At 43.9% G+C, this 27,999-nt stretch overlaps 1 long non-coding RNA gene across 2 annotated transcripts; it reads right to left on the bottom strand.

The window, feature by feature from the left end:
* Window positions 1–96: 96 nt before the first annotated feature.
* LOC135972543 (uncharacterized) lies at window positions 97–27,885 on the bottom strand. 2 transcript variants are annotated; one of them, XR_010589029.1, is made up of 4 exons: window positions 27,764–27,885; window positions 18,498–18,656; window positions 1,717–5,657; window positions 97–791 (listed from the first exon to the last, which is right to left on the bottom strand). It is a non-coding gene; the product is annotated as an uncharacterized LOC135972543 (long non-coding RNA). The 2 variants fall into 2 exon arrangements; XR_010589030.1 differs by lacking the exon at window positions 27,764–27,885 and adding an exon at window positions 23,643–23,936.
* Window positions 27,886–27,999: the final 114 nt, after the last annotated feature.

Below are 27,999 nucleotides of genomic sequence, written 5' to 3'. Positions count from 1 at the left end.
TGAAAACCAATTTTGTGACTGGCCAGGCTACGGTGTGAAACTTCTGTTTGTTTCTCCTTGATGAACCCTCTCCCCACCCCCGGTTCACTCTACTTCCCTGTAAGCTAACCACCCTCCCCTCCCCTCTTCGAGCACCGCTTGCAGAGACAATAAAGTCATTGTTACTTCACATTCATGCATTCTTTATTAATTCATCACACAACTAGGGGGATAACTGCCAAGGTAGCCCGGGAGGGGTGGGGGAGGAGGGAAGGACAAGGACACACTGCAGTTTAAAACCTTAAAACTTTAACTCTTATTGAAGGCCAGCCTTCTGATGCTTGGGCAATCATCTGGGGTGGAGTGGCTGGGTGGCCAGAGGTGCCCCCACCGTGTTCTTGGGCGTCTGGGTGAGGAGGCTATGGAACTTGGGGAGGAGGGCTGTTGGTTACACAGGGGCTGTAGCGGCTGTCTCTGCTCCTGCTGCCTTTCCTGCAGCTCAACCATACGCTGGACCATATCAGTTTGATGCTCCAGTAGCCGGAGCATCGACTCTTGCTTTCTGTCAACAAGCTGACGCCACCTATCCTCTTCAGCCCGCCACTTGCTCTCTTCAGCCTGCGATTCAGCCCGCCACCTCTCCTCTCGTTCATATTGTGGTTTTCTGCACTCTGACATTGTCTGCCTCCACGCATTCTGCTGTGCTCTGTCAGTGTGGGAGGACATCTGGAGCTCCGAGAACATATCATCCCAAGTCCGCCGTTTTCTCCTTCTAATCTTCACTAGCCTCTGTGAAGGAGAAACATTTGCAGCTGGTGGAGGAGAAGGGAGAGATGGTTAAAAAAGACACATTTTAGAGAACAATGGGTACACTCTTTCACGTTAAATTTTGTTGTTCACATTACACAGCACATGTGCTTTCGTTACAAGGTCGCATTTTTCCTCTTATATTGAGGGCCTGCCAGTTTGGTATGAGAGATCACTCACGCAGTGCCAGGCAACAGAATTCAGCTTGCAGGCAGCCATGGTAAGCCACAGTCTTTTGGCTTTTTTAACCTTCATAACATGTGGGAATGGTTTCAAACAGCAGCGCCCTCATTTCCCATACCAAGCACCCGTTGGTTGGTCATTTAAAATGGGTTTGCAATCTAAAAGGAGGGGCTGCGGTTTCCGGGTTAACATGCAGCACAAACCCAACTACCCCCCCACCACACCTAATTCTCTGGGATGATCACTTCACCCCTCCCCCCCACCGCGTGGCTAACAGCGGGGAACATTTCTGTTCAGCCGAGCAGGAACGGGTACCTCTGAATGTCCCCTTAATAAAATCACCTCATTTCAACCAGGTGACCATGAATGATATCACTCTCCTGAGGATAACAAAGAGAGATAAGGAATGGATGTTGTCTGCATGCTAGCAAACACCGGGACCATACGCTGCCATGCTTTGTTATGCAATGATTCCAGACTACGTGCTACTGGCCTGGCGTGGTAAAGTGTCCTACCATGGCGGACGGGATAAGGCAGCCCTCCCCAGAAACCTTTTGCAAAGGCTTTGGGAGTACATGAAGGAGAGCTTTCTGGAGATGTTCCTGGAGGATTTCCGCTCCATCCCCATACACGTTAACAGACTTTTCCAGTAGCTGTACTGGCCGCGATTGTCAGGGCAAATTAATCATTAATCATTAAACACGCTTGCTTTTAAACCATGTGTAATATTTACAAAGGTACACTCACCAGAGGTCCCTTGTGCGCCCTCAGGGTCTGGGAGCACGCCGTGGGTGAGTTTGGGGGTTACTGGTTCCAGGGTGATAAACATATCCTGGCTGTTGGGGAAACCGGTTTCTCCGCTTCCTTGCTATGAGCTATCTTCATTGTCTTCATCATCATCTTCCTCGTACCCCGAACCCGCTTCCCTGTTGCGTGATTCTCCTTGATGGAGTCAAAGCACAGGGTTGGGGTAGTGGTGGCTGCACCCCCTAGCATGGCATGCAGCTCCGCATAGAAGCGGCATGTCTGTGGCTCTGCCCTGGACCTTCCGTTTGCCTCTCTGGCTTTGTGGTAGGCTTGCCTGAGCTCCTTAATTTTCACACGGCACTGCTGTGCGTCCCTGTTATGGCCTCTGTCCTTCATGGCCTTTCAGACTTTTTCTAATATTTTGCCATTTCATTTACTGCTACGGAGTTCAGCTAGCACTGATTCGTCTCCCCATATGGAGAGCAGATCCCGTACCTCCCATTCGGTCCATGCTGGAGCTCTTTTGCGATCCTGGGACTCCATCATGGTTACCTGTACTGATGAGCTCTGTGTGGTCACCTGTGCTCTCCACGCCGGGCAAACAGGAAATGAAATTCAAAAGTTCACAGGGCTTTTCCTGTCTACCTGGTCAGTGCAGCTGAGTTGAGAGTGCTGTCCAGAGCGGTCACAATGAAGCACTGTGGGATAGCTCCCGGAGGCCAATAACGTTGAATTCCGTCCACACTACCCCAATTCCGACCTGCTAAGGCTGATTTTATCGCTAATCCCCTCGTCGGAGGTGGAGTAAAGAAACTGGTTTAAAGGGCCCTTTAAGTCGAAAAAAAGGGCTTCGTCGTATGGACATGTTTAGGCTTAATTCAATTTAACGCTGCTAAATTCGACCTAAACTCGTAGTGTAGACCAGGCCTCACTTGCAGAAGGCACTTCAAGAACAGAAGCAGACTTGAGTGATGGTCTTGGTGTGATGCAATAGCTATTACCAGACCTTTTCTACAAAAGCCCATGTCAAACATTGATACCATTCTGATTCCCAACAATCTTTTCTTTCTTTCCACTGTGGTGAAGCCTGTATATTTTCCCTCCATAAATCTGTCATCTGAAGAAGGATCTAAGCTGCCCTGGCCTTCTGTTTTATTGGCTTAGTGCACAAAGGGGATAGACATTAGAGGTACTTTGAGGGTGGTAGCTTGATTTCCACAGCTACCAAGACCATCATTGAGGACTTGCAACTATAGGCCTCTGAAGACTCATTTTCAGAGGGTAGTATAAAGGGGAGGTTGTCTGTGGCTTCATATTTCTTCCTGCCTAAGTCGTATGTGATGTCTCGCAGGGCTGCCTTCTGGCTCCAGTTCTTTTTTTAATATTTATATTTTAACAGCTTGAAGCCATTAAATAGGTGATGTGAGCTGGGCTTTTCATTGTTTCAAAACAACACCTACATTTGCTTGTCATTTATGTCAGAACCTGGCAGCCGTCTCCTTGTCAAACTGCCTAACTGAGACTTTCTGCTAGCTTGCTGGAAAATATACTATGCCTTAATCCAGGGGTTCTCAGACTGGGGGTTGGGACGCCTCAGGGGGTCGTGAGGTTATTACATGGGGGTTGCAAGCTGTCAGCCTCCATCCCAAACCCTGCTTTGCCTCCAGCATTTATAATGGTGTTAAATATATTAAAAAGTGTCTTTAATTTATAAGGGGAGAAGTGGGGGTCGCACTCAGAGGCTTGCTATGTGAAAGGGGTCACCAGTACAAAAGTTTGAGAACATTCAGACTAAAACTGAAAGGGTGGTCCAGAGCAGGTTGTAGGGACTGAGGTTCTCCAGCTTGCATTTTGACAGACTAGTTTATTTAGCTAGTGATTTTCTTGAGAACCTTAGTGACATTGAGAACTAGAGCGGGTTGGGAATTTTTTGACAAAACTTTTTGTCGAAAATGTCAATTAACTGAAACCAAAATTTTTCATGGAAACATATCAGCTTCTCCAGGATGGACCCACCAAAGAGGAGACACTGCAGAATAACCAATAGCCTAATGGTTAGGGCACTCATCTAGGATGTGGTCAGAAGCATGGACTCCTGGGTTTCCTACATCCCAGATGCATGCCCTAACCCATGGATCAGCATCCTTTGGCATGCGGCCCATCAGGGAAAGCCGCTGCTGGGCCGCGACGGTTTGTTTACCTGCAGCATCTGCAGGTTCGGCCGATCACAGCTCCCACTGGCCGTAGTTCGCCATTCCAGGTCAATGTGGCTTTCCCAGCGAGTGTCACTAGCAGCTTCATGGTCAGATTTGTAACATTGTCTGTGAGCATCTTCCATTTGATAGTTGATGCTGAAAACAGGACATATATCCTTTGCAGTACTCCGAAGAGAGATACTGAATCTAAAGAAGATGATGCTGCATCCAACACAACCAGGTTGAGGAAATGGCAACCACAAAGCACAAAGAAAGCTCTTGGATTCAGCACAAAGATTCTTGCTTGGATGCCACTGTTTCTTCCCTTCATGTTCATGCAATTGTTGTAGCCTTGGCTGTGACAGTCCTGAAGCTTTATTTTATTCTCATTCAAAATGTTCATAAACAATTCTGTTCTGTTAGACCTTTTCCAGTAGAGTCATCCACAGACCAGAAACAGATAAAGTGTTCCTTTACTTGGATACAGCCAACTTGGATACGGCCATCTTTGTCGTCAACAAATCTTACTGTAAATAACATCTTTTCACTGTGACTAATGTCGAGAGTGCAGTCCATTATTACAGTGTAGTACTTTGCTTTGCCAAGCCGCATCAATATGTTATCAAGCACCTTCCTTGTCATAAGGTCAATCAATTTATTTATAATTGTTTTGCTGCAATAATGGTCCACAGCTTCTTTATGAACGACTTGACGTACATGCTCACACATGCCATCATTGTGTTTCCCAAGGAGCTCCACCAAATTGAGGAAATTACTGTTGTGTTCAGTGAACAACTTATCTGACGAGCCCTGGAAAGCCAAATTATTCTTTGCAAGGAAGAGGGTAACTGAGATCAGACACTCAAGCACATTCCTCCAATGCTGGGTTGCTTCATTAATAATGCGCTGGTTTTCTGTGTTTGTGCATTTATTCAGCTTGATCCTGGACTTGGTTGATCTCCATCCATTTGGAGTAGGCCGTAAAATGGCCGGGTAACTTTTCATGTTGCTTCAGAGAATCAGCTAAGTTATGCCAGTAATTGTACCCAGAAAGCGCATGATACAATTTGGCATTCTTGTCAAATATTGTGCAATAAAAACAGAAAATTTTGTCAGTTGATTTTGGGTAAACTAGCCAATGCCAATTCAGTTTCTCACCATTCTCAAGCACTCTTTCGCAGTGTGACTTTGAGAAATGTCGCTTTTGCTCATTTACTGGAAACATCATATCCTTGATTTTGCCTGGCCCGTTCAAAATTGTACGATCAATATTTGCAGAGTTTAGGATCGCTGGCCATAAAGCAAGATCTGATGTATTGATTTAAGGTGTGCAATTTTTCTCACTGCTGTTTGTCATTATGTGAGGCTGATTCTTTTTTATCGTTTCTCTCCTTTTCATGTAAACCAGATTTTTCTTTGTCATTACTCTCCTTTTCACATGAGCCACATTCTTCTCCTTCACACTGCCAGGAAAACTGGACAATTCTCCATCACTTTCCTCAGATTTCCATTCCTTATCTTCAGGTAAATCCACTAATTCCTTAGTAATAGGACTTTCATCCTTTACACTTTACTCCTCAATTTCTTCAGCATTGGGACGACTGCTGCTGCTGCCTGAAGTACGGTCTATGCTCTATTTCAGATATTTTCCCAACAAATTTGCCCCCTTCCTGCAAACTAGACTGCAATTGAGCTTTTCGCTTCCTATACTGAGCTGAAGGCTTCTTCAGGGGCATCTTTTATGTTCTACAGGAGAAAAAAGACAGTATTAGGGAGAGAAAAAGTCTATGTTCCGCAGTCTTAGAAAGTCATCAAACATTACATGTTAAGCATGACAAAAGAAGTAACGGTATTTCTTTTATATTGTTGCGCAGATAGGGGTTTGATAGATATCTCTGGCGTTTCATTAAATATGTCCTTTATTAATGGCTACTTCCACTCTTCAAGTCTTAATGCACAAGTACACTTTAACAATTACTGTACTGAATCTCCAAATATGTGAATGGATAGATTTGTATTTCACTTTAAAAACCTTCCCATCCTCCCTTTATGCTTCCATTCCATTCCGTCCTTTCCCCCAGATTCCTCATAACTGTGTCTGAAGTGATGTGGTATCTAGTACACTCAGCCATGGCTATCCATGTATTTATTTAGAACACACAGCCCCTCTACAAACAAGGGACAGTGAGTTACACAGATCTGTTTGTGAGTGTAGAGGGAATGGAAAATATAGGATGAGGAGTAGCTAGGGAAAGTCTCACACAAATAATAGGAAAGGGGAGTGTAAAAATAATGAATTGATAGAAAGGTTAGTGCTCTCAAATAGTTAGAGCAGAAGACCTACTTTGCTATTGTCTTACACTTTGTGTGGCTGTGTGTAAGCGTGCGGACTCACCCCTGCGGCGCCTCCTGCTGGTCTCTGTCGGGAATTAGCTTGTCCAGTTTCCGGAGTGCCCTCTGCAGGCCAGTGATCCGCCTTACCGCTGGCCCCCGTGTCCCTCCCAGGACCCCGGTGCCCCTTTTTCTGGGGTGCTGCCCCTCTGGCAGTAACCCCTCAGTCTCGGGGTCTCCCCACCTTGCCTCAGTGTCAGGCTACTGCCTGTCACCAAATAGCCCCCGTTCCCTGGGGCAGACTGCAATGTATGCCACCCATCCTAGGCAAGGGGGGGTTGGGCCTGCTGCCTCTGTCTAGCCTTGGGCTGTCCCCTACATCTCCAGTACCTGTTTGGCCTTATACTAAGCCCCAGCTTGGGGGGTTTCCAGGCCGGCGCTCCCCAGCTCCCTTGGCCTTCCTCCATCCCTGCTCCACTCCCGGTACCTTATCTAGCTCCCCAGCAGCCAGGCCCGTCTCCCTCCACACTAGAGGAGACTCTGTGCCTTTACTCCTGGCTCAACCCTTTATAGAGCCAGCTGGGCCCTGATTGGGGCGTGGCCCCCAGTTGAGGCTGTTTCCCCCAATCAGCTTCGCTGCTTTCCTCCTCCCACAGCCCTCCTCCAGGGCTGTTTTAAACCCCTCAAGGCAGGAGCGGGTAACCGCCCTGCTACACTGTGTATGCCTGTGCAAAGAAGGTATAGAGCACTATCCTTCTGATTTGGTGCTGATTGACACCCACTTTAAGTACATAAGTAAAATTCATTTACTCCTATCTGAATATTGATTACATCATAGCAGAATTTTCAGAAGCCTTCTCAATCCATCGCTAGCTTTGAGCACTCAGCAGTTGACCTCCCTGTGGTTTACTGCACACCATCTATATCCATCTTCTTGTTGCTCTGCCACCATTCCTTCTAGGATAACTTTCTCAGAGTTATTTCCTTCTCTGCCTGATGTGACCAAAGTACTTAAGTTTGTGCCTGTTGATTTACAACTGCAGGGTCTGGCTCTCTCCAATAATATTTCTAACATAAGCATTCATCATCTTTTCCATCCAGGAAATACGCAAGAGTCTTCACCAACACCGCATCTCAAAGGCTTCAATGTTCTTCTTGTCTGCAGCATTAATTTCCCATTATTCATGTCCATAAATCACTATGGAAAAAATTAAGCTTTTTCTTTAGTTAAACCTTTCTACATTTCAAGATGCCATGGTTTCCCCAAACTTTGACAAGGGAGGCCATGGCTGACACCCACTGTGCACTTGTGTAAATGACTCCACCAGGTGCAAGACAGTGAAGAATCGTGTGGGGAGTCAGATCATTTGGTTCCTATAGTGACTGCCAGTGACTCACTGGGCAAGTGACCTAACCCAACTGTGTATGTTTTCCCCATCTGTAAAATGGGGATAATATATTAGAAACGAACTTGTGAGGCCTAACAAACTTATTAAAGTGCTCTGGGCTGTTTGGATGAAAGATACAGTGAAAAGCATCATATTGTACCAGTAGTAAATAGAAGTGATGAGACTGGCAAGGAACTGACCTGATGAGTCCAACTGGCCTTCTCCTATTCTCTTATCCTCATTTTGGATGGCATATTTTGATATTAACCCTAGTTGTGCTGGGGTGTGAGGGGAAGGAAACCAAAAGCTCAAGTTTCCTTATGACCACCAGTACAATTAGGGTGACCAGATGTCCTAATTTTATAGGGACAGTCCCGATATTTGGGGCTTTTTTTATATGGGCTCCTATTACTCTCCACCCCCTGTCCTGATTTTTCACATTTGCTATCTGGTCATCCTAAGTGCAATATATCAGCAGCTAAATCAAAGGCTGCTTTTATTAGCATTGTAATATTGATTTAGCTACATATAACAACAAAAACTGATTTCCTTCATCCTTCCATTCCTTGTTATCTCCTCAGCTGTATTTTCGAGGTCTGCATTGGTTTCCCAGCACAGTGGCTGAGCCCTAGAATATTAGATTTACAGCATAATACTCCACAATAAAACTTAACATTGGGTTGGAGGTCCAATCAAAACTCCAATAGGAGATCCTCTTCAAACCTCCAGAGTGAATCACAATTAGATTAATCATAGATTGGGAATGTGTTGTGACCGTGACAGTAAAAGGATGCAAGACAGTGGGCTGCTTTTGTAACTAAAAAATAAAAAATAGTTGAGTTAAAGGAATGAAGCCCTGGATTTATCTGTTCCTCAAAACAGTGCACTATGATGTTAGGTCTTGAGTTTGCTAACCTTTTGATCCAGGCGCAGCATAACTTGGGAGGTTGATAGCTAACAAGTCTCTGCTACTGCAATCTCATATTTTTAATTAGTTCTTGAATCCAACTATAGTTTGCTAGGCTTGAAACCTTCGATTGAATCCTTCATAGTTTGATTTTGACTGTAGGTACAGTATAGATTTAAACATGCCAGTGTCATATGCCTGCCAACAAAATAACTCTCATTCGTGCCAGAATTGAGGATTTCTGCAGCTATGTTCAATGGGCCAAATCCCAGGTTCCTTAGTTTTTCCCTTGGTCCTTACTCAAGTGAAATACTCACTCACTTCAGTGGGAGCGCAAAAGAGAAAGTATTTTAGGATTTGACTTTATATAGGGGCTGACTGGAGTAAAAGAAAATCTTTCCGTTCTAATCTTTCCAGATCCAAATTACTTGTGCTCTTAGTGGATCATTCCACACATGTGACCCAAGAAACTCTCAGTGCCAACCAACAAGGGTTACAGAAAGCACATTCTGTTTCATTAAGAATGCTATGTGAGGCGTCAAATGAAAGCCAGTGTCACACTGGTCATCAATATCATTGTGAAATGTATGTATAGATGTATGTATAGATGCTATGTAAGGAGTTATATGTATCTATACACTGAAAATATATTTTAAAGTCTGTATCAAGAGATCAACAAAGGTGGAAAACCAGGTTTTCCTTCAGACAGGAGGTAAGGACTTTGTCTGTCTGTCTGGATGTAAATTACGTACTGTACGTTAACACAATGGATGTCCATTTACATATGAAGTCAAGTTTGGATGAAGAGATGTGAAGTCAACGGGGATTCAGCACACTGGAAAAAAACAAGCCACAGGGGGATTATTCAGTCTATGAGCAAAGACAATGAACTTCGGGGGTATATCTATAAGGAAAAGAAGACTCCCCTTCATTCTGAAAGGAAGAAGTAAATGGACAGTGTATTTGCATTCATGAAAACAGCCAACCTTGGTTGAAAACGCTGCAGAGGACTTTGAGTGAGATAAGCTTCTTTAGACAGGAGATTAACCTATTAGTTACGTTTAGTCTCTAGAAAGCATGTTATGATTTTGTTGTAAGTGTAGACCTGCCCTCAAAGTCCGGGTCAGCTGACTTTGGCTTGGAGAGCTCAGGCTGCAGGACTAAAAATAGCAGCATAGATGTTCAGGTTCGGGCTGAACCATGGGCTCGGAGACACTTTCCACTTGTGGGGTTTCAGGTTCCACCCCGAGTCTGAATGTCTACACTGCAACTTTATAGCCCCGCAGCCTGAGCGCTGTGAGACCAAGTCAGCTGACCCAGGCCAACTGCCATCATGTCACGGGACTTTTGTTGCAGAATAGTCCTACCCTGGGGGACCTGAGTCTGCTCTCTCATTCATGTAAATCAGGAGTAACTCTGAAGTAAATGGAGTTACACCAGTGAAAAAGAAATCAGAACCAGGCCCTAGGTATCTCAAGTTGAAGCCTCCAAAACTAATGGACACTTTTGAATCCCCAGTTAGCTCATTTGATACAAATCCCCGCTTGCCTGTGGATACACTCATGGGGCAGCTATGCCAATTGCTGAATCAGGGCTATTCCTAAATGTAGACAAGGCCTAGTGACTTGTTGAAGGTCACATAGCTAGTCAGTGGCAGAACTGAGGCAAGAACCCATGAGTCCTGATCTCCCAGTTTTCCTGCTCAAGCCACTAGACAAATCTTTCCACCTTTGTTCCACCTGATGAATTCATCAAACTTCAGTCCCTTCCTGATAAGATTTCCATCATTGACATGACTCAGAAATTCGGATTTTATCTAGTTTGATTTTTTTTATATTAATTCAAAATAGGGAGACTTGGGGAAAGCTGCCTTGGATATTGTGACTGAAAAGCAGGAAATAACTCTTTAAGGTATTTGCAGATGTTATCAGGCTCCTATTTTCATGGCAGATGGCATTTAGGTTTTCTTTACATTTTGGCTTCTCTTTGTGCAAGCTCTTTGTGGGGACAGATTACCTGTATGGGAAAGGGAATTCTTTCCCTTTTATCTTGCTACTTGATTTTCTTGCCTATTGCCTTAGAACCGCATTTAAAGGTTTTATAATTGGCGTCAGATAAGCACAGTGGTGAGATTAATTTAAAAAAAAAAAAAGCTCTTTTTTGCCCCTGTGCTTTATCATTTCATAACTAAACAGCCTTGGTACAAGTTGTGGGGAATGCTCTTTGGTGCTCTGCCAATTTAATATTCTTTTTTAAAAATCAAAGCAGTTTTGCAAGCAACAGGAAGAAATAACACTCTAAATTTAAGAACTACTTATTGCCTACTTTATTTTGTTATCAATTGAACTACCCTATCTTTAGTTTACTTTCCGCGATGTTGGGATTCGAATATACCCTCTCGAAAAAGGGCTTGATCATGAAGGGTGCTGAAGATACAGTTGTGGGTGCTCAGCCCCATTTGAGGACAGTTGCACTGTGGGGTGGGGTGGGGTCCACCCCACACAAAGTCTGAAGGGGTTAAGGTGGCTGAGTGGGCCAATTAACTGCCCAGACTGCACCTGGAGGAGGAGCCAGGTAGCAGAGATTAATTAGAGATGAAGCTCAGCTGGAGAGACCTGTATAGAGTCTAATCCAGTGGTGGGCAACCTGCGGCCCGTGGGCCGCATGCAACCTGTCAGGGTAATCCGCTGGCGGGCCGCGAGACAGTCTGTTTACATTTGCATGGCTGCCCGCAGCTCCCAGGCAATCCGTGACCTCCGTGAAAGACTCACAGCCTTATTTATAACAAGATCCCTGACACGCTGCTCACCCTAAACTACTGACATGTACTCTCAACCTGAACTTCATCCTAACCTAGTATTTGTCTGGGAACAGGTTCCAGGCCTCTGGGATCTCTTGGCTATTAGTCCTGTGTTTTTATTTGCTGAGCTCTTCCATTCTCTTTGTAGTGGACCAAGTCCCTCTAATGAGGAAGGGCTTTAGCCATCACCCTATCAGGGAACACTTTCCCTAAAGTATCTGGATTGCTGCTAGGGACACACTGATGCAGACCATTGAGTATACCGTATGACATCAAGTAATGATCACAACTATCCATACTAGTTTCTACATAATTAGGGTTAGAATTCACTAGGCAACTGAGGAAAGACGGAACATGCCCAATTCTTTCAGCCTAGGGAATAGAAGGCTGAAGGGAGTGTGAGGGGACATAAGTCTTCAAATATGTAAAAGGTTGTTACAAAGATGACAGCGATCTTTTGTCTCCATGTCCACTAAAAGTAGGACACAAAGTAATTGGCTTAGTTTGCAGCAAGGGAAATTTAGGTTGGATATTAGGAAAATCTTTGTTACTATAAGGATTGTTAAGCACTGAAACAGGTTACTTGTGGTTGTGGAATCCCCATCATTGGAGGGTTTTTAAGAACAGGTGAGACAGACACCTGTCAGGGCTGGTCTAGTCTTACTTAACCTGCCTCAGTGCTGGGGGATGGGCTAGATGACTTCTTGAGGTCCCTTCCAGCCCCACATTTCTGTGATTCTGTGAAACAGTTTCCACTAGCTGCCTGTTCCACTGGGTACGTAGCGTGCTCCGGTGCAAAGGCACCTGCTTAGGAGTTAGCTAACCTGTGTTCTCTTTACAACCCTGCTATTGACTTGTTGAATTACTTGGGCAAGTTTCTCTGCCCAGTTTTCCCAAATGGTTGTAATAATGGCTACCCACCTTTTGAAAGGTTATGGAGGTTGAATTCTTTACTTTAATTTCATTAACAGTTATGGCCTAAGGTGTGACAATGACTAGCTTGTGATAAATAAATAAAAAGGCAAACAAATGTTACTGTTTTCTAATTTCTTCTGTCCCAGGACTAAACTCTCATTAACATTGAGATTATGTGCTAGATGTTTTGGCCTAGCTGCCATTACTGTGAACGCAGAGTAACCCATTCACTCCCCCTCTCCAAATAGCCCAGGCATTTGGGATTAATTGCATGTAAACCTTTTGTTTTAAAAGCAGTGGCGAATGAGAGCAAAGAGTGCAGTAGGTAGTTTATTCTAGGATATTTTAGAAAAATAAATGGAGTCCTTCTGTTCATTCCAATCAGCTGTGTCTTGCAGTGACAATGATTTTAAGTAGATCTGATGTACCTCCCAGCCAGGATACAGTGTCCAATCAGAGATGGTAATGTAACAGTAATGCTATTTGCATACGTTACATGTATTATCGGTTCAGTGCAGATGCATCACTGAGACACGGGTAGTGAGCAAATGGCAAAAGGGATGTCATTTATACCTGTTGAGTTCAAATACTGCATTCTGTTTGGTTGAACCATATAACAACGATATATTGCACAAGCATTCAGTGATACTATAAAGCTCCATAGCAACAACAAATCTGTCTGTGTATGTCACCAGAAGATAGTGCTGTCTAGTGGCTAGAATAGAAGACCACTGTGGTCAATTAATTAGATTCAAAAATCTTCCCTGTATAGAATAAAGCACAGATGGGTGAGTTTCTTAGGCACATGGGTGGCCTGATAGCCTGGAACGCCATCAAGTGGTTGCTATTGTTCCTTTTCCTCCTTTTCCATTGGCCTAGCATGGCTTGCTTCCATTTTTCCCATCCATTATTTTATAGGGTGGCTGCCTAGCATACTTGGGAGCCCTGTAACCTCTCTATCCATCTTTCTGAGCCTGCTAGGGCAAGAGCTGGCTGGAATGCCTGGCCGTCCTTCCCAAGGTGGAGGTCAATATGGTGGAACCAACACCACTTCTGACTGTGGACAGAACTGCCAGTTGGGTGACCAGCATGAAGACCAGTTGGTGGTCTCTAGCACTTTCTCTGCTTTTCCCAGAACCCTTCCCAGGAGAGATGGTCTGGAAACTTCAAAATTTCATTTTAAAAGAAATGTTTAGTGAAATACTTTTTCCGTTTCTTGACCAGCTCCACTTCTCTGCCTCAAGGTGCCACTTACCAGGTGGGCTCAGGAAGAGCAATAACATTTGTAGCAAAGTATGAGGATATATGTAATGGCATATATAGTCCTTCCCCTCCCCTCATGGTTTGGCATGGGGGAGGTGGTGTTTAAAACCCTTTGCAGAAGGTGGATCCCCTCATCACAGGAATTGCTAAAGATCCCATCTGTGGATGAAGACGGGAATGTAACTGGGCTCAGCTGGAGAACTGATTGACTAGAGAGAACTCTGGACTCATGGGTTTGTTTGGCTGGATGTGGAGATTCCTCCTATAACAAGGACAAGGAGATTTGGTAAGAAGCCCTTTTGCCTTGGTTTGCTGAACTCTGGCTTTGCCATTTTAGACCGGCTTTCCAATCCCACTATTAGTGCCAGTTTTAAATTATTTGTATCTTGGAGCCCAATCCTGCTTCCATTGTAGTCAGTGGCAAAACTGATTTCAGATCATAGCAGGATGAGACCCTTTTAAAATTTATTTACTTATTTTTATTTCGTGTCTCCCCACCCCCAATACTGAAATCACTGCTCACATCCATCTCTGGTGGCACTTGAATAAATCCTCTGCTGTGATCTGCATCACCAACGTGCCTTTAAAAACAAGCCAAGCGAACAGCACTAATATATGCCTTGTCACTCTTGCCTGCTTTGATTCTCTCTCCCTCTGGAGTAACAGCAAACTTGCCAGGCATCCAGATTTTATTTGAATATACACGGCTGAAATCCAAAGTCTGACTTTTTTTTTTTACATCGGAAAAACAAGCATTACAAAAACATTTTCATTGCAAAATGCTTATGAGTTGCAGAAGAAAATCAGTGGCTATTCCTTAGGTTACATGGGGGGCCCTTTCTCTCTCTGTAGTGGGCTGAATGAAAATCCTAGATGAGAATAAACCAGAATTTGAGGAGAATTTAGATTTGGATCTAAACTTTGTGTTTCAGCTCCATTTCTAGTTATAAGATGACTCACACTGAATCTAATGAAGCATTTTCAAAAGAGGTGGGTCTGAACTTCTGCACACTCTGGGGAAGTTCTGATCAGGATCCAAACCATACAACTTGGGCCCTGCCTCGAGTATCCATGGCTATAGGATTTGTAAGTTGCCTGCCTCTTGTTTCTCTCCATAGAGGGCAAGGGATATCTAGTGAGCAAGAACCTTTTCTGTAATATTGTTTACATCCAGTCAAGAAGCGTGGTGAGCCTAACAGCTGTCCACAGGTACTTTATCTTCATATTGGCATCATCAACAAGCTGAGGAGTAGAGAGAAGGCGGGTGTGACTAATACACACAGTTGCTTCCCCAAATGGGTTGACACTTCCCCCACTCTCCAGAGATAGGTTTGGTGAGTATACAGTTCAGTGGTATACAGTGCCTAGAAACCCCAAGGCAGTTTAACTAATGTTCAGTCCATTTGCTGGTAAAATCGCCTAGACTGGACCGTGGCTATCATGCTTTCCCTTCACATTACAATGAAGCAAGCTGCTTTTGTGGCCTTGAAATGCAGTATGAAAGTCCCTACCTATAAGCCCGGGGATGTTTTGTACACTCTACCCTTGCAATGCTGATCAGAACTGAGCACATCACTAACTGGCTTACATTGGTGCCCAGTGGGTCTTTTTGGGGAGCTTGCCCATATCTGTGGGAGATAAAAGTTCCTTTTTCACCTCTGGACATTCCAATCAAAACTGTAGAAAGTTCTCTGACTGGCTCTGCCCTGCGCTGACTGACTGTTTGCTGCAACCTTCCCCCTCCCTCACAGTCTCTCCACCTCTTCCCTCCACACCTGTCCCTTTTCCCCTCTTCTGCCCTGCCCCCTTTGCGACAGGGCAATTTTCTTCAATATCCTGAATTAAATTAAATTAAATTAAACCCAATTGACTTAAGGTTCAGCATATTAGGAGTTAATTCTATTAAAAATGCAAATGATTCTGCATTATTGTGGGATTGAATGTCTCCAGGTGGAAAGTGTTTTGAGCTTCAAAGGATAGTTAAGAGGGTTTCCCAGGAAGACTCTAGGGGGAGATTATGCAAGAGCTCAGCCTTTTGAAGCTTTGCTGTGAGGAGGGGACCTTTGTCTACTGATCACCTACTATGTGAGGACAGATCAAAGACCCAAACTGTATAGAAGAGTGACTCACAGATTTATGGGTGTGCTTGTTCTGAGCAAAGGAAGTTATGAACTTGTAACCACAGAAAAACCTCTGTCTAGGGTTTGAAGGACTGTTCACCTGTCAGAGCCCTTGTTAGAGGTGGGGTGATCTCTGGTAGGCTTGTTAGCATGCATGTAAGTTCTTTTGTTGTTTTCTCTCTGCTTTCACCTTAAGAATACATGTGCTTGCTTAGAAAGAGCTGTGGGGTAATTTAATTGTGGAGAATTATGCTGTTTATAGCCTCTGAGGAAGGCTGAGCCAGTCTGCATTGCTGGGGAATTCACGGTGTCGGCAGGGGACTGTGCAGCCTGGAAATACTCCAATCAGGAAGGAGTAAGATGCGTGTCTCCATGCAAGAGAGGTGATGACTGGGAACGGGAAGGTGAGAGTGGCCATGGAGGGGGAATTCAGGAGCCATTGCCCTGAACTGTGACAACCCTCATCCCCCTTCCCTTCTTCTTTCCATTTAGGGGATCCCCTCCTATGTAAACTGCTCCCTCCCCCACAAAAAACTGAAAACAGTGGGGCTAACATGACATTTGCTACCATCATTCTGTTCACTCTGCTTCTGTGTTCTACCCCTTCTCCCACCCAGTGTGTGTCCTGTCTCTTCACATTGTTAGCTCTTTGGGGCAGGGGCCGTTTACTGCTCTGTTTGCACAGCACCTAGCACAACCACTGGGACGCCTAGATGCGGCAACAATACAAGAGGCTTAGTCAGATCCTTACCGCATCACTCAAAACTTCCTTTCCTCCTCTCTCAAATCTCCATAGCAGGCAAAAACGAGTGGGTGGGTTAAGTGCATTTCTAAAGGCTGAATTCAGATAAATGCTAGTGGTAGAAAGGGCGGCAGCACTCAAGGCTTATTAACCACTCCATGTAAAATTCTTGATTCCTCAGTTAAAAGCTTTACCAATTCACATTAGCTGGTGCTGTGTATACATAATGAAGGACTGTAGTAATAACCCCCCAAAGTCTCCAAGTGTGGCTGTGCTCCGAGGATAAGCCAGGGCAACTCTCGATAGAAAAGTGAATGCGATGTGCTGGTGAGCAGGCGGCTATGTTCTGAGTTTCACTCCAGCGTGGAACGCTATATAGATCAGCTTGGATGTGCAGTGGGTAGCAGTGTGTTTCACATTTAACTAAGTGGAACCAAATGGAACTATCTCTGAGCCAGCACGATGCCTTCCAGGAGAGGACTGCAGCCAAACCCAGACTTCAGGAACATGTACCATAAAACGTACCCTGTTGTTTACATGTTATGAAGCCTTCATCTTCTAATAGTGCCAAAGGATTGTCTGTACTGCCTCCTCCCCCCAACCCCTGTCTGCTTTAAGCCTCTGTAAGTACACTGACCTGAGAATAGGGAAGTTAGAGAGTATGGAGTGCTGTCACAAACCATCCAGGTGCAAATGCATTAGCAGCCTCTCAATTAAAAGAAACCGAGCGACCTCTACTCAAGTGAGACTGACTTATTCCTTGAGAAACTGATTTCAGTTTATTTTACATCTAGCTCTTTACCATTCTTTTATCCATTTGATTATAAAGCACTTTACGTAGGTGGGTTAAAATAGTCACACCCATCTTATAGACAGGGAAACTTAGCTACCCAGAGGTGAAGTGACTTGCCTAAGTTTGCAAAGCCATGAGAAAGCTGAGACTAGAACTGGAATCTCCTGAGTCTAAATCTAGTGAGATCCTCCCCCTGGACCTCGCTGCCTCGCTTCTCCTTTCTGAGAGTCTGGTGTGACAGAACATGACCAGTGGTTGGATGATTAGCAGCTCAGTTGCCATCAAACAGAGCTTGCAGTTAAGACCAGTTGACCTTGCACAGGTACTTCAGAGGCTGCAGAGAGTCATTCCCATCCCACAGCCAGCACACAGGTGTCAGGGGCAGCAATGGTTTGGCTCAAATCACTGGGGAGCATACTAGGGAGGAGGCAAATAGTACTGTTGGCAATTAGATTGGTGTGTGTGTGTGTGTTTCTGGGTGGAATGGGGGCAGGTTCATGGTCCTTCCCCTCTCAAGCCAGCTGGCAGCCCTACCGGAGTGCTGGCTATACCTTTTTAAAAAGACATAACAAGACCTGTTCCTCAGCATCTTATCCTCCTTCTCCTGGTGGCCTCCAGATATCATTGCTCGTGTGGAGCTCCTCCTCCTCCTACTCCCAAGTGTGCCTCCACTTCTGTAGCAGCATAATTTGGCCCTTCATGTCTAGTGATTTCCATGCAGTGCAGTGCAAAGCCACCTCTGTATAATAAAACGATTGTGCTCTATAGAGAAAATGCTCAAGCCACAGCCACTCTTCAACATCCTCTCCGTGTTGAGTGAAGGTGGAGCACGTGTGCTGATGCAGTTGCCCAAAGGGAAAAATAATCCTTTAAAACAAACTACACTGTACACATGTGTGTTAAATGTTACAGCCTGCTCAAGTAGACCTGCACATGAGCAAGAGCTGCAGAATCAGACCATTAACTTGACAACGAAGGGAAGCAAAAGCTTCTGTTTTTCTCTTTACCACTTTAAGACTGTTGTTCAAGTGGAGGGTAATCATAGTAATGGAAACTAAGAATGGAGTCTTGCTTGTGCCCCAGTTAATGCTGTTCAAATTGCAGTCTCTAGCTGTTTGGTTAATGCATTAACCATCACTTGTCATGTGCACTTCTGAATCCTAAATCTGATTCACTCTTTTGTGGCTCCTGGCAGCTTTGATAGGAAGGTGGCTTTTCTGTTGTTGTGTGCTGGCCCTCACGGTTGGTGTATAATGTTTGTTGCTTAGATTACAAAAAGGACTCTAAATAAAATGCAACACAACCAGAGTTAAATTATATTCCTTACATTTGGTGCTTCCAACTTGGCCTACTGTAGGAAGAAGGCTTTTTCAGCACTGCTTTTCTCCAGGATTACTTCATCGGAAAATAGGGATTGCCAGACTGGATCACACCCAAGGTCCATCAAGTCCAATATCCTGTCTCCCGCCGTGGCCAGCACCAGATGCTTCAGAAAAAAGTGCAAAAAAAAAAATTCCTAATTGCTTGTAATTAGAGCCCGGTTTAAGCCCTGAAGCATAAGTTTTAATATTTCCTACATTTGTTAGCATCAATTATTATATCTCTGGGTATTCTTGTTATCCGTAGAAATGTCCAGTCCCTTTTGAAATCTTGAGTTTTTACCCTCAATGGACCTTTTGTGGCAGAGTGAGTTCCACAGTCTAATTACATGTTGAGTGAAAAACTATTTTATCATTGTCGAATTTGTCATCTTTCAATTTCATTGAATGTTCCTTTTTGTTCTTCTATTATAAGATAGGGAGAACAGAAGCTCCTGATTTCCTTTCTCTAGTCCAATCATTAATTTTATATACTTTTATTGTGTCCCCTGTAGCGGGGTGGTCACCCGCTCCTGCCTGAAAGGGCTTAAAACAGCCCTGGAGAGGGCTGGGGCAGGGGGAAAAGCTGGGCTGATTGGGGAAACAGCCTCAGCTGTGGCCACGCCCCAAACAGACCCAGCTGGCCCTATAAAGGCCAGGGAAGCCAGGAGCAGGGAGACTCTCTCTCTGCCTTTGGAGAGGGAGGGACCCAGGGCTGCCCAGAGTGGGGCAATTTGCCCTGGGCCCTGCAGGGGCCCTCATGAGAATACAGCATTCCAACTTTTTTTTATGGAAGGGGCCTCCCAAATTGCTTTGCCCCAGGCCTCCTGAATCCTCTGGGTGGCCCTGGAGGGACCAGGCTGCCTGGGGAGTTGAGGAAGGTACTGAGGATGGAGCAGTGCTGGGGAAGGGCCAGGGAGCTGGGGAGCTCCAGCCTAGCAGAGCCCCAGGCTGCAGGCCGAAGTAAGGGCCCACTAGAGGGTACTAGGGCTGCAGAGGGGCAGCTCTGCAATAATTAGAGGCAGCAGGTCCAAACCCAACCTTGCCTGTGATGAGTGGCTTATACTGCAGTCTGCCCCAGTGAACGGGGGCTAGATGGAGACTGGGCAGTAGCCAAAGACTGAGGTGGGGCTAAGGAGTGGGGGTTCCCTGGGGAGGGGAGACCCCGGGACTGAGGGACGTACTGCCAGAGGGCAGCACCCTGGCGTGCAAGGGACACCAGGTCCAGGAGAGACTCGGGGGGCCAGGTAAAGTGGGACACCGGCCTGCAGAGGGCGCTACAACGGCTGGAGAACTAATTCCCAGAAGATACCAGCAGGAGGCACCGCGGCGGTGAGTCACGCCCCGTTACACCCCTCTTATTCATTTGCTTTCCAAGGTAAACAATCCCAATCTTTCTTTATGAGAGTTTTTCCTTGCCCTTGATTGTACTTTTCATCCTCCTCTGAATCCCCTCTAATTGTGCAATGTCTTTTTTAAGATGGGATGAGCAGTATTGTACACAGTAGTCTAGTGAGGCCACACCATTGATTTATTTTCTGTATTCTTTATTCCATTTCTAGTGCATCTTAACATCTTGTTTGCTCTTTTGACTGCAGCTGCAAACTTTGTCAAGGCCCATAATGAAGCCCTGGACCCTTTCTTGAGTTGATAGGGTTAATTTAGAACCCTGCAAGGTGTATAAAGAATAACTTAATTTTTTCCCCCTCCAATGTGCATTATTTTGTATTTTATCAACAATTAGCTTCATTAGCCATCATGTTGCCTAGTCACGTAGCTTGTTTCAGGCCCTAACCAGTTGCAAAGGGCAATTGAGCACAACAGAAATTATTGAAAAAATTACAATTTTCTATTAATGGAGATAGCCTATCTCCTAGAGCTGGAAGGGACCTTGAAAGGTCATCAAGTGCAGCCCCCTGCCTTCACTAGCAGGACTAAGTACTGGTTTTGCCCCAGATTCCTCAGTGGCCCCCTCAAGTATTGAACTCACAACCCTGGGTTTAGCAGGCCAATGCTCAAACCACTGAGCTATCCCTTCCCCCTTCTCATGTGTATTAATGAGTGTAAATGCTCTGCATGTATATTAGAGTCGTGCCTTTCATTTGAGGCACTCAAATTAGTTTAAAAATTATTTTACTGAGTAAATTGACAGATACAAATTAAGTGACTTGGCTAAGACCCCCTGGAATCAATGGTAGAGTCAAGAATTGAACTTGGCTTTATGAAAAAGCCTGTAGAATTTCATAGTTATCTTATTCTCTACAGAAATGTTTAAACCATCCAATAAAGCAGGGATTAGCAACCTTTGGCACACGGCCCACCAGGGAAATCCGCTGGTGGGCCGGGCCAGTTTGTTTATCTGCAGCGTCCGCCCTCGGCCCATGCTGCTTCCCACAGCCCCCATTGGCCTGGAACGGCAAACCGTGGCCAGTGGGACCTGAGATCGGCGGGACCTGAGGACGCTGCAGATAAACAAACCGCCCCAGCCCGCCAGCGGCTTTCCTTGATGGGGCGCGTGCCAAAGGTTGCCGATTCCCTGCAATAAAGTCTTATAGACACCTTATAGAATTCTCTAGGATGGTGTTAAAATCTGTAGGGTTTTAGAGTATTTTCCAAAAAACTCTGTTAATTTCATCCTTAATAAAGTCTGTAGGACTTTTCTCTAAGGACAGGAATCCTGATTCCTAGTCCCTGGCTCTACCACTTAGGCCACTTCCCCCCCCGTTTCAGAATCTCATCTCTAGGACCAGGATCTAGTACACAAAGTGATGGAATGTCTATGCCTTCACCTGTTTCCTTCTCTAAAGTAAGTCGTAATAAGCACCTGTGAATAAAACTGCACACAGAAGTTGTTGTTTGAGATCTCTGATCATAGTTAATTATTTCCAACTCATCATTAGTCATTTCTATGGTAAAAAAGGCAAATGTCTCTGATGCAGTTAAAATGCACAACTAGAACACGTGGGGTGCGTCGTGTATTTAGGATTAATAAATAGCGATTACTGTATACAATGATGTGGGAACCATTCACTGAACATGTGGAAACTGAGGGCCTGATCCTCAGCTGGTGCATCTCGATTGACATCACATCAATTGGCTACTTCAACTCCTTATACATGTCCAGTCACCTCATACTACTGAGTCATTGCAATCAATAGAATAATTGCATTCAAATTAGCTGTAAAGGAAGAGTGGTGATATTTTTAGTTACTTTCGATGTCACAGTAGCTCCATTTAAGAGTTACCTGAGCTTAATAGCCTATAAAATCATATCAATCAGTTACAATTGTTAATAGCTTTGCTTAATTATAACATGATTTCTTCATGAGTGGCCTATGCACAAGACTTCAAATTTTCCATAGAATTACAAATTGAAGTGATTGCATTATTCTGTTAAAATAATTTCAGACAAAGAAAAGACTGACAGATGCTAAACTTCTTAAAGGATTCAGGTTTTAATTAATTTAAACTAATTGATTTACTTGTAAATTCTCAGAGAATTAATTTTGTTCTTGAAGAGTCAGTGTTTTAAGTTGAGGGAAGATTTGTTCTAGATTTTTATACGTAACAGAGGTTGAATCCCTGCTTTAAGTGCAGAATAGAACTCATGTTTATTTATGGCATTGCAACCACAGCCTCCGTGATATGAAATCAAAAAGTATACAAAAAGCATACAAGTGACTGTAACTATAACTCACATTGACAGAAAGCTGGTTTTGCTGAGATTCATGTGGAAAGGGAGTTTCAATGCAAAAAGCGTCTTACTTTTTATCATGATCTACATAACTTATGTAGAACTGCAAGATAATAGGATATAGCATTTACAGTCTAATATCTATCCAAAATGCATATATGGAATGTAGTGGAATATATCATTAAAAAAATGGAATGCACTTTTTTAAAAAGCCAAGCTGATGAGCTATGTACACTTACTAACAAATTATGTTGACACTAAAAGCACCAGATTAGTTTAGGAAGCTGGATTCCAAATTGCAAAACCTTCTGAAAAAGAGCCATTGAACTTGTTTTAATCAAAATGGCACAAATGTATGAAAAAGAAGAACATTGCTGTGAATAGGGTTGCCAATTTTGGTTGGACGTATTCCTGGAGGCTTCATCACATGCCATAATCTTTAATTAAAGATTATCCTTTAATTCTGGAGACTCCAGGATAATCTTGGAGGGTTGGCTAAACTAGCTGTGAAAACAGCACCAAGGAATGTCTGAAATGACTTTCATGGGAAATGCATCAGGAATAACTGTCCAAAGGATCCAATTGTCTTACTGTTTTGAGATCTCTGGATGAAAACCTCTGTATCAGTGCAAAGAATTATTACTGGGTAAATTATGGGGGAGCTATGAAAGATATTCTGGATCAGATGTGCAAAGTTGCCCCAAGTTTTTGCATGCGGGGTGGGGGGAATTTGGATTTGGGTGTTGTCAAGGCTGGATCCCCACTTTGAACTTTAGGGTACAAATGTAGGGGCCTGCATGAAAACTTCTAAGCTTAACTACCAGCTTAGCTCTGGTTCCGCTGCCACCATTTCAATGGATTCCATTTCTGGGAAGCCTTGAAAAACTTCACCAATTCCCTGGTGAATACAGATCCAAACCCCTTGGATCTAAAACAAGGAGAAATTAACCATCCCCCCTCCTTCCTCCCACCAACTCCTGGTGAATACAGTTCCAACCCCCCTGGGATCTAAAACAAGGAGAAATTAACCATCCCCCCTTCTTTCTCCCACCAACTCCTGGTGAATACAGTTCCAACCCCCCTGGGATCTACAACAGGGAGAAATTAACCATCCCCCGTCCTTCCTCCCACCAACTCCTGGTGAATCAAGATCCAAACCCCTTGGATCTTAAAACAAGGAAAAATCAATCAGGTTCTTAAAAAGAAGGTTTTTAATTAAAGAAAAAGGTAAAAATCATCTCTGTAAAATCAGTATGGAAATTAACTTTACAGGGTAATCAAACTTAAAGAGCTCAGAGGACTCCCCTCTAGTCTTAGGTTCAAAGTACAGCAAACAAAGATAAACACTCTAGTAAAAGGTACATTTACAAGTTGAGAAAACAAAGGAAAACTAACACGCCTTGCCTGGCTATTTACTTACAAGTTTGAAATAGGAGAGACTTGTTTAGAAAGATGTGGAGAACCTGGATTGATGTCTGGTCCCTCTCAGTCCCGAGAACGAACACACTCCCAAACAAAGAACACAAACAAAAGCCTTCCCCCCCCCCCCAGATTTGAAAGTATCTTGTCCCCTTATTGGTCCTTTAGGTCAGATGCCAGCCAGGTTACCTGAGCTTCTTAACCCTTTACAGGGAAAAGGATTTTGGAGTCTCTGGCCAGGAGGGATTTTATAGTACTGTACACAGGACAGCTGTTACCCTTCCCTTTATAGTTATGACAGGTGTACAAGCCAAATATTTTGTGCCTGCAAAACTGAGATTTAGAGTGAGCAAAAATTGGTCACCCAAACTAGTGCATCCACAAACACTGAGAGTGAAATTCTGAGCTTTCAAAGTGGCAGGTCATTTTGAAAGTTTCTCTCTGTATATTTAGGAATCCACCAAGTTTCCTTCCCAATTCCAGATAGCATAAAAAGAGAAATAAATGAGGGACACTGCTAAGTTTGAGACTGTTACTGGAGTGAAAAGGCTAGTAAAAACCATCTACAGCTCTTGAGTCATTTAAATTCAGTTGGGAAAAACACAATGGGGACCAAGGGAATATGTTATATAATATGATGAGTGGGAATGGAGAAAAAGGGTCAGATTTCATGAGAGACAGAGTTAAGTATATGACACAAGGGCACAAAGGAATGCAAGCAGAGGCCAAACTATTAAAAAAAGCTATCTCTGCCATGTCACTCAGCATATTTAATAACCACTGCTAATACCTGGTTGTTGTATATCACTTTTCATCAGCTGATCTCATTGTTTTACAAAGGAGGTCAGTATCACTATCCCCATTTTACAGATAGCTGATTAATAATTAATAGTATAATAAAAGATAATTTCCCTACAACTCTGCCTGCTTGTTACTTTACTTATTACTAATGAAACAAGTCAGATGACACATCTCTAATTTCTCTGATTCTATATTTCACTCCACCTGCACCTCCCCCATAATCTTTTTATTATAATCCATCTAACTGCAATATCAATCTCATTCTTGTGTTTTTTTTTTTTTTTTTTTAAATCTGATCATTTTACTCTCCCAGTTCACATTTTACATTAGCCGTGTTAGATTTGCTGCTGTGTAAAGTCTGGCTTGACAAAGAGACAATTTAAAAAACAAACAAGCACTGCCTTTTTGCTTATCTCCTCTTGAGTGCTTGATAGTAAACTGAAAAGAAGGGATGTCTGAACAAATTGCATCCAGAAGTTACTATTCAACCTCCCTGCAAAATAAATAAATAAATACATAATGTACCATAGGCCTGCTGGATCACATGACCAATATCTGCAGGCCAGATGAGAGCTGCTTATAGGACCTAGCTGGAAAGCTTTCTGAGAAAAATTTGTGACTTTTCCCCCCCCTCCCATTCCCTCTCAGTTGTGCTTATTTTAAGATTCTGGCAACTCATGCCTGAATCTACTGCCAGATTGTGCACGTGTGCCCTGCCACTTGACTCTTTTCCCAGTCAGAGCAACCCTTTTGTCAATCCTATTTGATTATATTTTTATCAGGCAAGTGCCTGTCTACGTGGTAGGACTCTCTCTCTTTGTAAGTGCTGTAGAAGAGAGAATTGTGTGCATATATGACTAGAAATGGCAATGTGCAAAAGGTGGTGTTTACACTGTGTTTATTTTACTAAATGCAACATTTCCTTAGATAGTGAAATGTACAAGAGTCAGGTAAGTCACAGACAGGTGTGTGTGTGTGCGCGCGTGCAGATCAGTGTGTATCTTCTCCCTTCAGGCAGGTACACGCAGTAACTCATAACCCACAAATACAGTCACATATCCTAAATCTACCCTTTACCCCCCAGTTCAGTAAGCACAGAGGAAGTCAGTAATAAATGAGATGAAGACTCAAACTTGGGCTTAGGTATCTAGGCTCCTAACTTCCATTGAAATATATGGAAATACCCCTGGGCCTTGATGACTAAGATGAAAACTTTTAGTTTGAGGTTTGACCTGTGGCCACAAAGCAACAGTTGATGACATTTAATATTTTTTCACGTCCACAAACTTTGGCAAAGTTGGATGCAAACTTTTAGCACATACAGGCTCTCTATGAACACTTCAGGGTTGTAGCTCACTGCTGCTTACTGACTCTGAACCATGTTGGTTGGAAAAGATCTATGAACTACTTAGCACACCTTGGGGCATTTAAAAATACCATATTTTAAACAATGGGGAAAACTCAAATTGTATTTACCAATATGACCATTAACCTCCGAGCCAGGCCAGTGGGTTAGCAATGAAAATCAACCCTGAGAAATCTAGGGTCCATCCGAACTAATGCCATTTCTGACATTAAATAAATTAGATGTGAAGCCATTTTGAACTGACATTAGAAGGGGCTGTATAACTCTACTGGGAGCTGTTTTTAGAACTGAGGCCTGGACTACATTTAAAATTTAGGTCGACCTAGTTACACCACTCAGGGATGTGAAAAAAATTACACCCTGAGCACTGTAGTTAAGCTGACCTAAAATTTGGTGTAGACACAGCTAGGTCAAAAGAAGAATTCTTCTGTTACTTTAGCTCAGGGAGGTGGATTACCTACATCAATGGAAAAACCTCTTCCATTGCTGTAGGAAGCATCTACACTACGGCACTACAGGGGTGTAGCTATAGCGCTGAAGCTCTGCTGTTTCAGTGCTCATAGTGTAGCTATAGCCTGTCTCAAGGTTTAAATTCATGCCCTTGTTTGTTCTGTCCCAATGACTGCATAATTGTTAGAAGCAGATTTTTGTCATCCAATACTGATCATTTGAATTTTTACTGTCTTCACAGTAAGTCCTGGCTTGACAGTCTTGGTCACTGACAATCTCTTATTAATCCCTCTGCAAAGACATCTAGCATTCTAGCTTCCCAACTCTGCCCTACCACTATGCCTCGTGCAATTTCCTTTAGGTGCAAGATGGTAATTCAGCCTTAGTCATAACATACTAAGCCCTTGGCTGCGCTCTGATCAGACTGTCAGCAAGGGTGCTTGCTAGCTATGCTTATGACTTGAGCCGTGCAAATCTGTGAATATCCACAGACCATGATTGCAGATTGCAGAGTGGATGAGGATACAAATTTTGTATCTGTGCCGGGGTCTACTTATGACTTGTTCTGTGGAGATTGGTGATCTTGGTGTAAATTCACACTGGTCAATGAACTGCCATGACATTGTGACCTCACCTGCTGGTTTTTGTCTAAGTAGCTCCTTACACTTCTAATGGTGTTTAATGGAGGATTTTTCTATACTTGGCAGAGCTGAGAAGTTTCTCTCCTAGATGCTAATGAAGAGGCACGACTAATTATCTTTCCGTCATCTTGTAATTTAATGGAAGAGGAAGGACTAACTTTCAAGGGGATGATCCTGTATCTCATAGATGAACAGTCTCCCTCTAAGATATTAAGCAAGGAAATGGCTGCGAACAGTGGACTGCAGGTCCCCTGGAAGGGAGGAGCACAGTTCATGGCATGGCTGGAGGGCTGTTGTTGAAGAGGACACTGTGGTCCTTGGAGAGATGTGGGTCCTAGAGCAGGAGTGACGGCAGTGAGACACCACCTGAAGAGGGCACTAAGCTAATTCCCAAGACAGCCAACAGGAGGCACCACAGTGGCCATTACACAGATGCTAGGGGAAGCAAGCTGAGACTAAGAATTTGCAGGTGTCGGCCTGTATGTAATTCATGAGTGAGTGGGCAGATGCTCATGTCTTTAGCTGAGAGTGAATTTGCATGCTAAAGGCTGTGTGAACAGGAAAGGAGTTGATGTCCTGACAGCAAAGCAGTGTAAAAGGCACCCCAGCCTAGAAAATTAAGGGGACACAGCTGTTCAATGGTCCACATTGTACCCTGGGTAATGTCACATACAGGTTCTCAGAGAACCCCTTCCCCAAGGAGGAAAAAGAGCTCGAGCCTATTCCAGGAATGTCACTTGTAGAGATTTAAAAAAACAACAACAAATAATGTCATAAGTTTGTGAGTGCTCGAGCCACAGCTTAGTGGGACTGTAAGTTAGCTCTCACCATTTTCTCCCACCAAATTAAGGAAGAGGAGTGTACCTGGTTTCTCCAGCTTCAGTGTCCTATCTTCCTTCCTGGGCTCTGTGGCTTTCTTCCTGAAGATTTAATGGCAGTCACAAGCATCTCCCTCAACAATGTACCCACCCGGCTTTGCTTTTTTCACCAGCTGCGTTAAATATTAACGTTGCATGACCTCTTAAGATTTATACTGCATTCTTTTAGCAATCGGAAGAGTCACTCTATTTGCTTTGTGCCTTGTAGCTGCAGACTAGTTT

The sequence above is a fragment of the Chrysemys picta genome, chromosome 7, assembly GCF_011386835.1.
Source record: "Chrysemys picta bellii isolate R12L10 chromosome 7, ASM1138683v2, whole genome shotgun sequence".
In the NCBI taxonomy this organism is placed as follows: Eukaryota; Metazoa; Chordata; order Testudines; family Emydidae; genus Chrysemys; species Chrysemys picta.
This window is presented reverse-complemented; position numbering and strand designations above follow the sequence as displayed.